Below are 12,946 nucleotides of genomic sequence, written 5' to 3'. Positions count from 1 at the left end.
CTTGACGTTTCGAGTTTCACTTCGGAAATCGTTATCAATATAAAAAAACATTCATAAATTAAAAATTTAGCTTTGTTTCTGGTGAAGCAACGCAGTTGGAACAAGCAGATATATTATAATTGTGTCACCGGAAAGCGAAATAGGTAACGCACAACTTGGAAAAGCCTATAGTTTTCTAACTTCGTTTCTGGTGAAGCAATGGAGTTGGAACAAGCAGATATATTATAATTGTGTCACCGGAAAGCGAAAAAGGTAACTAACAACTTGGAAGAGCCTATAGTTTTCTAACTTCGTTTCTGGTGAAGAAACGCAGTTGGAACAAGCAGATATACTATAATTGTGTCACCGGAAAGCCAAATAGGTAGTCCCTGAAAACTATAGGTTGTTCCAAGTTGTGCGTTACCTTTTTCGCTTACCGGTGACACAATTATAATATATCTGCTTGTTCCAACTCCGTGGCCTCACCAGAAACGAAGTTAGAAAACTATAGGTTCTTACAAGTTTTGCGTTAGCTTTCTTGCTTCCCGGTGACACAATTATAATATATCTGCTTGTTCCAACTAACTCCATTGCTTCATAGTCTAAGAGCTGGGAGCGGATTTTGTGCGTGATAAGTAATATGGAAAAACTATACAGGGATATGTTGAATTAGTTGTGTACATGACTTTCACCAACGGCTGGAAACCAGAGTTGGGGCCGAGGGTAGTTATAAGGGGTCAAAGTCGCGGATTTTATTATTTTTTTTATGACGCTCATGATCGAGATAGTGCACCAAAATTTGGGAATAAGTAGGTCATGACGTACCTAAGTAAAATCTCTAGGGGCTCAACGCTGCGTGGCCGACAAAGGGGTGGGGGTAGGGTTGAATATAAAAAATATAAGGGTTTTTTTGCGACGTTCGTGATTGAGATAGTGGACCAAAATTTGGGCATAAGTAGACCATGACATAAATAATTAAAATCCCCAGAGCCGGAAAACAGAGTGGGGAAGAGGGGCCAAAATTCCGTTTTTTATTATTTTTTTTGTGACGCTCATGATCGAGATAGCGCACCAAAATTTGGGAATAAGTAGGTCATGACGTAACTAAGTAAAATCTCCAGGGGTGGAACGCTGCGTGGCAGACAAAGGGGTGGGGCAGGGGTAAATATAAAAAAATATAAGGGGTTTTTTGCGACGTTCGTGATTGAGATAGTGCACCAAAATTTGGGAATAAGTAGACCATGACATAAGTAATATTCCCAGAGGCGGAAACCAGAGTGGCGGACGAGGGTAGCTATAAGGGGTAAAATTCGCGGTTTTTATTATTTTTTTATGGCGCTCATGATGGAGATAGTGCACCAAAATTTGGGAGTAAGTAGATTATAACGTAACTAAGTAAAATCTTCAGGGGCGGAACGCTGCTTGAGGTACAAAGGGGTGGTAGGCAGGGGTGAGTATAAAAATATATGGGTTTTTTGCCGTTCGTGATCGAGATAGTGCACCAAAATTTGGGAATAAGTAGATCATGACATTACTAAGTAAAATCTCCAGGGGCGGAACGCTGCGTGGGGGACAAATGTGTGCCGGGTCACAAAAAAAATAATACACACTGCGACTTTGACCCCTTAAAACTACCCTTATCCCCAACTCTGGTTTCCGGCTCTGGGAATTTTACTTAGCTAAGTCATGGTCTACTTATTCCCAAATTTTGGTGCACTATCACAATCTAGCACGTCGCAAAAAACCCCTTATACTTTTTATATTCACACCTACCCCCACCCCTTTATTGGCCACGCAGCGTTCCACCCCTGGAGATTGTATTTAGTTACCTCATGACCTACTTATTCCCAAATTTTGGTGCATTCTCTCGATTATGAGCGTCACAAAAAAATAATAAAAACGGCGATTTTGTCCCCTTATAACTACCCTCTTGTCCAACTCTGGTTTCCGGCTCTGAGGATTTTACTTAGTTATGTCATGGTCTAGTTATTCCCAAATTTTGGTACACTCTCTTCATCACGAACGTCGCAAAAAAACCCCTTATATTTTTTGTATTCACCCCTGCCCCACCCCTTTGTCGGCCACGCAGCGTGCCACGCCTGGAGATTTTACTTAGTTTCGTCATGACCTCCTTATTCCCAAATTTTGGTGCACTCTCTCGATCATGAGCGTCATAAAAAAATTATAAATTCTGCGATTTTGACCCCTTATAACTACCCTCGGCCCCAACTCTGGTTTCCGGTAGTTGGTGAAAGTCATGTACACAACTAATTCAACATATCCCCGTATAGTTTTTCCATATTACTTATCACGCACAAAATCCGCTTCTATCTCTCCGACTATCACCAGAAACGAAGTTAGAAAACTATAGGTTTTTCCAAGTTGTGCGTTATCTTTTTTGCTTCCTGGTGACACAATTATAATATATGTGCTTGTTCCAACTCCGTTGCTTCACCAGAAGCTAAGTTAGAAAACTATAGGTTCTTCCAAGTTGTGAGTTACCTTTTTCGCTTTCCGGTGACACAATTATAATATATCCGCTTGTTCCAACTACGTTGCTTCACTAGAAACGAAGCTAGAATTCTATAGGTTCTTTCAAGTTGTGCGTTACCTTTTTCGCTTTCCGGTGACAATTATAATATTATATCTGCTTTTTCAGCTGTGTTAGCTTCACCAGAAACAAAGTTAAATTTTTAATTTATGAATGTTTTTTTTTGATATTTTCAACTCGCGCCAAAACCAACAAACCACTCGCAAACCCGTCCAAATACGTACTTATTGTGAACCATCAAAGCTTTTGTTGAAAAACCGAGAGAAGTTAGATTGTGGTGCGCCGTGTGCGTGTCGTTTGTGCGCCTCTTGAAAACACGTACTAATCTGACGCACAAGCTGCGCGCGTGCGGCTCGCACACCGAGCAGAGCGCATATGTATACCTGCCTTTGAGATGAATTCCCTAATATTTTCCGCGAGCTAGGAAGTACCACGTTTTCAATGAGGAGTTTTCGAAAAAAAAAAAAAAAAGAAAATGACTTTCCATGACTGCCGAGTGGGAAAGAACTAAACTCTCGTCTCGCGTAACTACCAGCTCCCACTCTGGTTTAGCACGTCTTTGCTCTTTGCTCGTACTCTTTCTTCGCTCCACTCTGAACGTGCACTTTTTGCTCTTTGCTCTTTGCTCGCACTCTTTCTTCGCTCCACTCTGAACGTACGCTTAATCGGGATAATACTCTCGGGGGCCACGGCATATCCACGACAATGAAAGTCAGTCGTACGTGTATATCAAAAATGAGGGACATGGCCCCTGGCAGAACATCTGTGTCTCTCATATATGAGCAACGACGTGGCACGCAATGTGTTAAATATTAAAAATCGTTTTTTTACTCTCCTGAGAAATTCGACTTTTTGCAGTTACGTCATTCTTATTCCGGACCAGCCACAGTGGTTCCAAATGCCGAAAACGTGGTCATGAACCTTTAAAAGCGTATATTGTTTATACATTTCGGAATAATTACTTTCGTCCTTAGGGGTTTTTGGCATCGCTGATTACGAATCTGACATTATTTTTTCTGAAAAACAAAATGGCGGATCCAACATGGCGGAAAGAAATTGAAAGTATCAATCAAAACGCAATTTTTTTGTCAAATTTGGTAATTTAAGGTCGTTGATTACAAATCTAACATTAGTTTTTATTAAAATAAAATGGCGAATCGAATATAGCCGAAAGAATTTCGAAAATTTTATTTTAAATGCTTATGTGTTTAAAAATTTATATTATAAGGGGTTTTTAAAATTGCTGATCACCAATACATTTTGATTATGAAGTACAATATTCAGAACCTATTACTTATGTACAACCACCCATAAATACTCCACAATCGCCAGAATCATGTAATATTTTCCACTTTTGTATTCAAACAACTGCCAGCAATGCATAGGCAGTTATAGGCAGCTAAACCTTCTAAATCTTCTTTCAATATATTTTAAGACTAATAAACATTAGTCGCAGAATTATGCAAAATTTTGTACTTTTTGAATGTATCTTTACAAAATTTTGATTATTTCAAGTATATTTTCACTATTTATGTAGTAACAAATTTAAGGCATTTATTGTTACTAAAACGTAAGTTAACTTACACCTTACATTACTACATACTTAAAAAAGAAAAACCTGCTTTATAGCGATAAAATTGATAAACCACAAAACGTTTTACAGCGTTTTCAATATACGCGTTCTTTTAGACTTTCTGTGCCGGCCAAAATAACCTCGGACATGGCTCACTTGTTCCTGAGCTGTGAACCACAATACATCCAGTCTGATCCTTATACCTGCGCATTAAAACGTTACGATAGTATGAGAAAACAACTGTAAACATGAAACTCCCTAGAAAGGACTTTTTTCTTCGCCTCATGACCACGTTTTCAGCATTTGGAATCACTGTGCGGCGATATTTTCGTATCCTCTATTATAGGTACGTTTTTGCAGATTACTTCTAGTCCAGGGCGCATCTGTTTTGAGATGGACGTTGAGAGGTGACTCAAATTTTTTTGCAGAAATTGCTTGAAAATAAATCAAATAATAATATTTGAGTTATCCTCCCTCTCAAAAAGGTCCGGAACATTGTTTAAATAATCAAAATGTCAAAAAATTAAGGAAAAATTCGATTTTTGTTTTCGTTTTTTTGATTATAACTGTAAAAGTATTCATTCTCGAGAAAAGTTTTACTGACATAAAAGTTGCGTAATTAAATTTCCTACAATATAGAATTGGTAAAAAATTTTAAAAATAGTCACCCTTGTTGCAAAGTAGCAATAATTGCGAAAAAATAATACAAAAACAAGTATTTGCATTTTACGTTTTTCAACCATTTATGCTATACTTAAAACCTTAATATTTCACCCAGAAAAACTTTATGATACAGTAAAATAGTACTGTAAATTTAATTAGGATCGGTTTAATATATTTTGCAAAATAAATTTTGCAATGCAGCTTTCGCAAAAAAATTCATTTTTTTCAAAATGTTACAGGACTGAAAATAAAGCAGATAGAAAGTTAATTTTTTTTGCTTATAGAAGTGTACTGTACCTTTGATTGGCAATTTGCAAAATTAAAATCGATTAATTACCACGGCGTCAGGAAATTTTTTAAATAAACATTAATTTTTGGTGCCACGCGCAGGACAGCTGTGTTCGATTCACACAAGTTGATTTCCACCAAAATTTCTTCTAATCTTTATCTAATATATTATTTTCTTACTCTATATTTTGTTGTATTTTAATGTTTTAATTCCACAAAAATCAAACTAATTTTATTATGGTTTGTGAAATATTGTTCAAACAATTGCATGTTTTTAAAAATAATAAACTTTTTTTCTCTAAGTTAAAATATATAAACAATAAAGTTTTTGCTAATAAAAGTGTTATTTCAAAGGATAAAGTATGTGTTTTTATTTTGCAATAAACGAATTTATTTATTTATACCGAAATTTAATAAAAATTAAAATGTATCAATCATTATCAAAGGTCATTGGAATGCCCAATAAGAGCAAACTATCCGCTGTCCTGCGTGTAGCACCAATAATGAATGTTTATTTAAAGAAGTTCCTGACGCCGTGGTAGTTAATTGATTTTAATTTTGCAAAATTGCAGATGAAAGATACAGTAAACTTCTATACGCAAAAAAAATTTCAACTTGTTATCTGCTTTATTTTCAGTCCTGTAACATTTTGAAAAAATGAATTTTTTTTGCGAAAGCTGGATTGCAAAATTTATTTTGCAAAATCTATTAAACCGATCTTAATAAAAATTACAGTATTATTTTACTGTATCATAAAGTTTTTCTGGGTGAAATATGAAGGTCCTAAATAATAAATGGTTTAAAAACGTAAAATGCGAATATTTGTTTTTGTATGTTTTTTTTCGCAATTATTGCTATTTTGCAACAAGGGTGACTAGTTTTTAAATTCTTAACCAATTCTATATTGTAGGAAATTTAATTAGACAACTTTTATGTCAGCACAACTTTTCTCGGAAATGAATACTTTATAAGTTATAATCAAAAAACGAAGAAAAAAATCGAATTTTTCCTTCATTTTTTGACATTTTGATTATTTAAACAATGTTCCGGACCTTTTTGAGAGGGAGGATAACTCAAATATTATTATTCGATTTATTTTCAAGCAATTTCTGCAAAAAAATTGAGTCACCTCTCAACGTCCAAATGTGCTAATATTTTTACAGATGAGCCCTGGTCTATTCTCCTTTAAGTCTTGACAACCAAAGTCTGCTGTATCCTCTGCTGGATTTGCTACACAATTTTTGCATTTAGTAAAATGCGCTACTTTGATTTTTTTTCGTTTCTGTTTCCTTCACAGTTGATGATGGTGGACCTTTCTACTGTAGCCTGTGTTGATTGTCCCAGGTATGTTTGCATATCTGTGACTTGTCGAAATCTCTGATTTTGGTGTATGATTTCATGTTCGTTAACCTTTAACTACACGCGCTGGCGTACTTTGTAGGCCAGATATAAGAGTTCTACTGCAAATATATTTAAAAATTTAATTTTTGACCTTGTTTATCTCTCTAACCTATCACTGGAATGTGCTTTACAATTTGGTTTTAGGTTCATTATAATCGGCTTTCTGGGAAGATCGTAATTTACAGTTTATTATTTGTTGTTTCCGGTGGAGGACAATATACGCCACGATTATATTAAAAGTAGTAATATAAGTACCTATTTCAATTGTTTTTTAGTCATTATGGCACAAAATATATTTTTCTTTATAAACAATACTTTTTCTCCTGCAAAAATCACATTTGAAAAAATTTTTATTAGTAATTTTATTTATCATGGAATCCAGTTATTCCATGATTCCAGTTATAAATACCAATTCGCTTACTGAGAAGGAACTCCAAGTATTTATTTATGTCGAATAAGGTTTATAACAAACAACTAAGTGTATTTTTTCAAAAAAAAAAAAACAAATCCTCTGTTTTTAAGTGTATTTTCTTGTGGCGTATAAAGTACACCACGCGTGTTGTTATGTTATACCTTGATGCGCGGGTAGTTAAAGGTTAATCATGACGCTTAGTGGTCTTGCAATTTCTCCCATGTAGAAATAGTTGCATTCACGGAGTATTTTGTAGATGATGTTCTTTGACTTCTCCTATATGTTGCTCAGTTTTCTTTTTGGACAGAATAGATCTGAGTGTGTTGTACAACATAACCACAACATTTATAACCAATAACCAAATTTATTACCAAATAACCAATATGTTATTTGTATATTTATTTGTTTCATCATTCTTCTTTTCCTTTATATATGTTTTTTAGTTATTTCTGAAGATCTTTTGCTATTGTTCCTTTCAGATGTTGTGTATTTGATTCATATTCGTTGTTGTCTTTCTGAAGTTGGTTAATTTGCACCTTTTCCATATCTTAATATTTTTCGCACATCTCGTAATTTTAAAATGGATGTTAAAAATTTATCACTACGTCTATATTTGGTTATAGTTTGTTATTTCCTGACCGTGAATTTTTAAGAAGAATTTTATTCCTGGGTCTATCGGTCTGATAAAATAAAACACTTTATTTTTGCTTAAACGTTTCGGCCACATTGCCATTTTCAATAAGCACTTTAAATTTTAATGATTAAAACATTACACTTTTAATATTATATTTTCACATACACGTTATATTTTAACATTCATAAAATGTATGCTTCATTCTCGATCGGAATGGGACGTTTCGATGCCGCCGGTTCATCGCCGGCCGTTTCGATGCCGCCGGTTCATCGCCAGTCCATTTCATCGCCGTCATATCTCGCATTTCCTAGAATTCCTAATTAATACTAAAAATAACTAATAATTGTAACTGTCGAAAATTCGGAAATATATCAGATAGCGATTTATTGACTGGCGATGAATCGGCCGGCATCGGCATCGAACTGGCGGCATCGAAACGGCGGCATCGAAACGGCGGCGATGAAACGTCCTAGACCCTTCTCGATGGCTTAAGTGAGAATGAAAAAATTTTTTTTGGCCTGTCTCGCACCATATGTAGACACTTCAAAACGGTTTCAGGTCATAAACTAAAAATTATGTATACAAGAGATCGAATTACACATAAGAAAAATCCGATTACCATTCACTAATAAGAGAAAAGAAAAATATTTTTTAACGATGATGTGAATTTGCGAAACTCAAAATATGAATACTGAAATGTTATGTATTTTCTGTATTACTAACAAATACAGTCGAATCCGCTTATTGGAATAGCCTTCGTGCCAATCAAAAGTATTCCTATAACCGGGATATTCTAATAACCGGTCATTGGTCGCTAGTAGAAACGTTTCGGGACCTCAAATTTTTATTCCTTAAACCGGGATATTCCTTTAAGAGGTATTCTAATAAGCGAGTTTGACTGTATAGGCCTGGACGCTAAAAAGGGAATATAAGTAGATATTGTAATATTATAATAGAAACATTTGACACGTTGGAGTAGTATAGAAGAATATTAAAAATAAGCTGGGTTGATACTGTTATGAACAAATATCATTTTGTAAAAAGGAATGAATAAAAAAAATGAGATATTAACCATAGTTAAACTAAGAAACTTACGGTATCTGGTTGCTGTGGGAAATGAGATAGATATGCGTTGTGGTAGATCATTATACAGGGAAAGATAACATGTTTCTCCTGTCCGTTATCTTTCCCTGTATAATGATCTACCACAACGCATATCTATCTCATTTCCCACAACAACCAGATACCGTAAGTTTCTTAGTTTACCTATGGTTAATATCTCATTTTGTTTATTCATTCCTTTTTACAAAATGATATTTGTTCATAACAGTATCAACCCAACTTATTTTTGATATTCTTCTATACTACTCCAACGTGTCAAATGTTTCTATTATAATATTACAATATCTACTTATATTCGCTTTTTAGCGTCAAGGCCTATATTTCTTAATAATACAGAAAATATATAACATTTCAGTATTCATATTTTGAGTTTCGCAAATTCACATCATCCTTAAAAAATATTTTTCTTTTCTCTTATTAGTGAATGGTAATCGGATTTTTCTTATGTGTAATTCGATCTCTTGTATACAGTATACATAATTTTTAGTTTATGACCTGAAACCGTTTTGAAGTGTCTACAATATGGTGCCAGACAGGCCAAAAAAAATTTTTTCATTCTCACTTAAACCATCGAGAATGAAGCATACATTTTATGAATGTTAAAATATAACGTGTATGTGAAAATATAATATTAAAAGTGTAATGTTTTAATCATTAAAGTTTAAAGTGCTTATTAAAAATAAAGTGTTTTATTTTATCAGACCGATAGACCCAGGAATAAAATTCTTCTTATATTTGGTTATATGTATTTATTTCTTTAGTGAAAGTTATATGTCCAATATAATAAAACTTATATTTAAAAACGCTGGACGGAAGGGCCGCCCGAGAACTTTATCGTGCCGATCTATTATCGTTATGGTACTAGATATTGGCATTCTATAAAAATAACAAAGTTACTCGTTATTTTGATATTTTAGAAACACCTACTGTACTTAAAAGTATTTTATGGTTCTACGCATCATTAATTCCTGCATTTGAGAAAACGGTCGATGCCATATTTCGGGGACACACTATAGATGTGTAGATTATTGCATAAATCAATAGAATATTATAGTCATACTTTCATTTCAAATTAGTTCATTTTTCTGAGAAATTAATAGTTTACAATATTTGCATTTCATTCTATTTCGATTACGCCAGTCAATGCGCGAGATTAAGAACAAGATATTATCTCCAAATTTTATCCTACTGCATGGATTTTAATGAAATTGTGGGAGTAGCCCAATCTCCTAATTCAAAGTCTATCCTATATACTATGGCGCTTTTATCATGGGGGAAGTTCCCACCACTTCTCAGGGGTGAAATATTTTTATTTTCGAATTACATGGAGAAAAAGGAAGATTTTTAAGAAAATTTAAAAATTCATTCTATAATTTGATCACATTTTTTAAAAAAACCATTCATTTTAAACCCGTTTAACTTTTTGAAAGTAGAAATAACACTATATTAAAAGGTATTGAGAAGAAAAACAATGCATTTAAATTATGGTGGATGGGGAGTTAAATGTATATACTTTTCATTTTTCCTTAAAGTACATTAGTCATTATATTTTTTGCACCATATCTCGCTTAGTTTGTAAGTAACCGACATTTAACGGTGCTCGTTTTAAAGGCCTTTTCAAACACTACAAAAGGTGTTGGTAGCATTATACACCTAAAACCTACCGTTCCTCTGTTATTTCAAGTTGAATACACCAATTTGAGCATGCACCAAAAAACAAACTATTTTCACCTACCATATCTCTTTTTGTATTATAAATAGAACATTTACGAAGGAACGAATCTCTTTATTATTTATAATCTAAAAAATGTTTTATATAGAGTTTTTAGTTCGATGCATAGTTTTTAAGGTATTTCACAAAAAATCCGTCCGAAAAGGTGTCATTTTTCAATGAAAATGGCCAATTTTCAACTACGCATAACTCAAAAAGTATTGAGTTCTCAAAAAAAAAAGTATAGACCAGTTTTTGCTTAGAAATAGGTTCTTCAGCCACTTCCGTGCTTATTTTGACCAACAAATTTTCCACCCCCGTGAAGAAGTGGGAACCGCCCCAAGATAAAAGCGCCATAGTATATAGGGTAGATTTTGTTTCTTGAGCTATTCCCTACTTACTGTGAAAATATCAAGTACATCAATGTAGTAGGATGGAATTCAGAGCCAAATACCCTCATTGACTGCTCTACAATAATGCTCTGCTATGAACGCGTGAGAGAGGACACACATAAGATTATAGCAAAATTTCTATTTACCGTAACTTTTCGAGTTTTTGAGCTACAGCAATAAATTTTATGTCATTGGAAAGGTAATTTTGCATTCTTTCAAAATGTGTTAAAATATACAGGGCGTATCAAAAAAATTAAGATTTTTTATTCATTTCCGGTTCAACCGGAAGCCATGTTTTTGGTAAAATTTATTGTGATAATAGATAATAAAATACCATATATGTCTGCAAAATTTCAAATTTTAGTTTCTATTAAGAAGGAAGTTACGGGCACTCGAATATTTTTTTATAAAAAATTCATAACTCCCCTCCTATGGGGAGTTAAGATATATGACTAATGTCATTCAATTTACTGATAGGATATCAAAAATATATCAAAAAATAAAAAAATTCCTTGGAGCCATTTTTGAGAAAATCGAGTTCAAATTTATGTCAAAATTTGACCCCTTAAATATAGGCAACCCGTAACTTTTTCTGAAAAACGATAACATCTTTCTTATAGCCCCATCTTTAGGCTATATAACGACTTTTTCAAATTAAACTTATCTTCAAAAACTTTTTAGATAGATAGGGAAATGTGTCGGGGGGGCGGTCGGCCATGTTGGCCGCCATTTTGAATTTGGAAATGTCAAATTCCGTATTTTTATTTACCTATCGATGAGCTTACTTTGAGTTGAATTTCATTTATTTCTGTCAAAATTTGCAAAAATGGGCCCTAAATAACCCCCCTATTTCGGCCCCCCTTTGAGAGATTTTTTTTAAAAGCTTAGTTTCTCGACAAAATTCTCTTAAACTTACTCATACCGAATTTCATCAAAATCGGTCCAGTAGTTTTTGCTGGGCGGTGGCGACATACGTACATACTTCCGACATGTTTTTTTTATTTGCTTTTTAGACTCAGGGGGACTCAAAACGTCGAAAAAAAGTGAAATCTGAAAAAATTTTTTTTGCACGATCCTATAACTTTATCTATTATACTATACTACGTATATAGTACGATAAAGTAAAATGATGTTAAGAAATATTCTAGACTCTAGACAACTTTCAAATCATGCATATCAGTATCTCGACATTTTCTTCAAGAAATTCAATAAATCTGAGTTAAGAAACGACCTATTATACAATACACCTTTATGCAGAAATTCCAGTGAAATTTATGACTACTGAAATGCCGTATAATAGGCAAGGTCTTGTGCCGATGGCGGTTCACGCCAGCACCTTAAATTTTAACGCTATTCCTGTCAAAAACCACGACGCTTGCCTCCTTTGTGTGCACCCGATGCCAGTAGCAACAAAGTGTCTAAGTATTCAAAAGGGGGTCCTTTGTCCTGTGTGATCGATCTTTTCGATATTGAGACTGTTATTTCTGCCTAAGAAATATAGTTTCTCTAAAAATTTAATATGCAAAAACAGGTTATCAGCTTCACTCTGGAAAATATCCCGCACAAAGAAAATTTTATAATTAATTCTTGAAAGCTGGTTACTTACTTTGAAGTATAGCGGTTTTAAATTTGATGGTAAAAAATATATAAAAAATGCATCGTTTATAGTGTTTAAAATTAATAATTAACAATGATGTTTATAGTATATTAAGTATGGAGAACGGTAAGGGTTTTATACCTATCAAAGACCATTGTTTGGAGGAGGAGCGGCGCGACGACTCCAATAATTATTGTCTGAGATCGGTTACCCTTAACGTTCGACATGTTTATAACGTTTTTTGCAAGATTGATACCATTATAAATTATAAAATTAAACATTTTCGTCATATTGACTAGTTTCATTCATTTTATCAAGATAGATACTTTGGTTGTTAGGTAGTAACTAGGGTGCATAACAACAATGGAGAATTGAGTTTTTATTTAGTTGTCAATAATTTTAAGTACAATTTTGATTATTATAAATTAAAATATGAGCGAAAGTGAATTTGAAGAAATTGAACGGACTTGGGAAGAAGGGTGTTCCGCAATTATTCCCGAAAAATCCAAAATCCGTTATCAAAATACCTACCAAAGTTTTAAAAAATGGTGCGAAGGCAAGAATTTAAGAATCGAAGAAAAGACTATTGGCATATTTCGTTCAAAGACATATGCAGTTGAAAG

Source organism: Diabrotica virgifera, chromosome 4, assembly GCF_917563875.1.
Source record: "Diabrotica virgifera virgifera chromosome 4, PGI_DIABVI_V3a".
Taxonomy (NCBI): Eukaryota; Metazoa; Arthropoda; class Insecta; order Coleoptera; family Chrysomelidae; genus Diabrotica; species Diabrotica virgifera.
The sequence above is the reverse complement of the archived record's forward strand: the minus strand, read 5'-3'. Positions refer to the sequence as shown.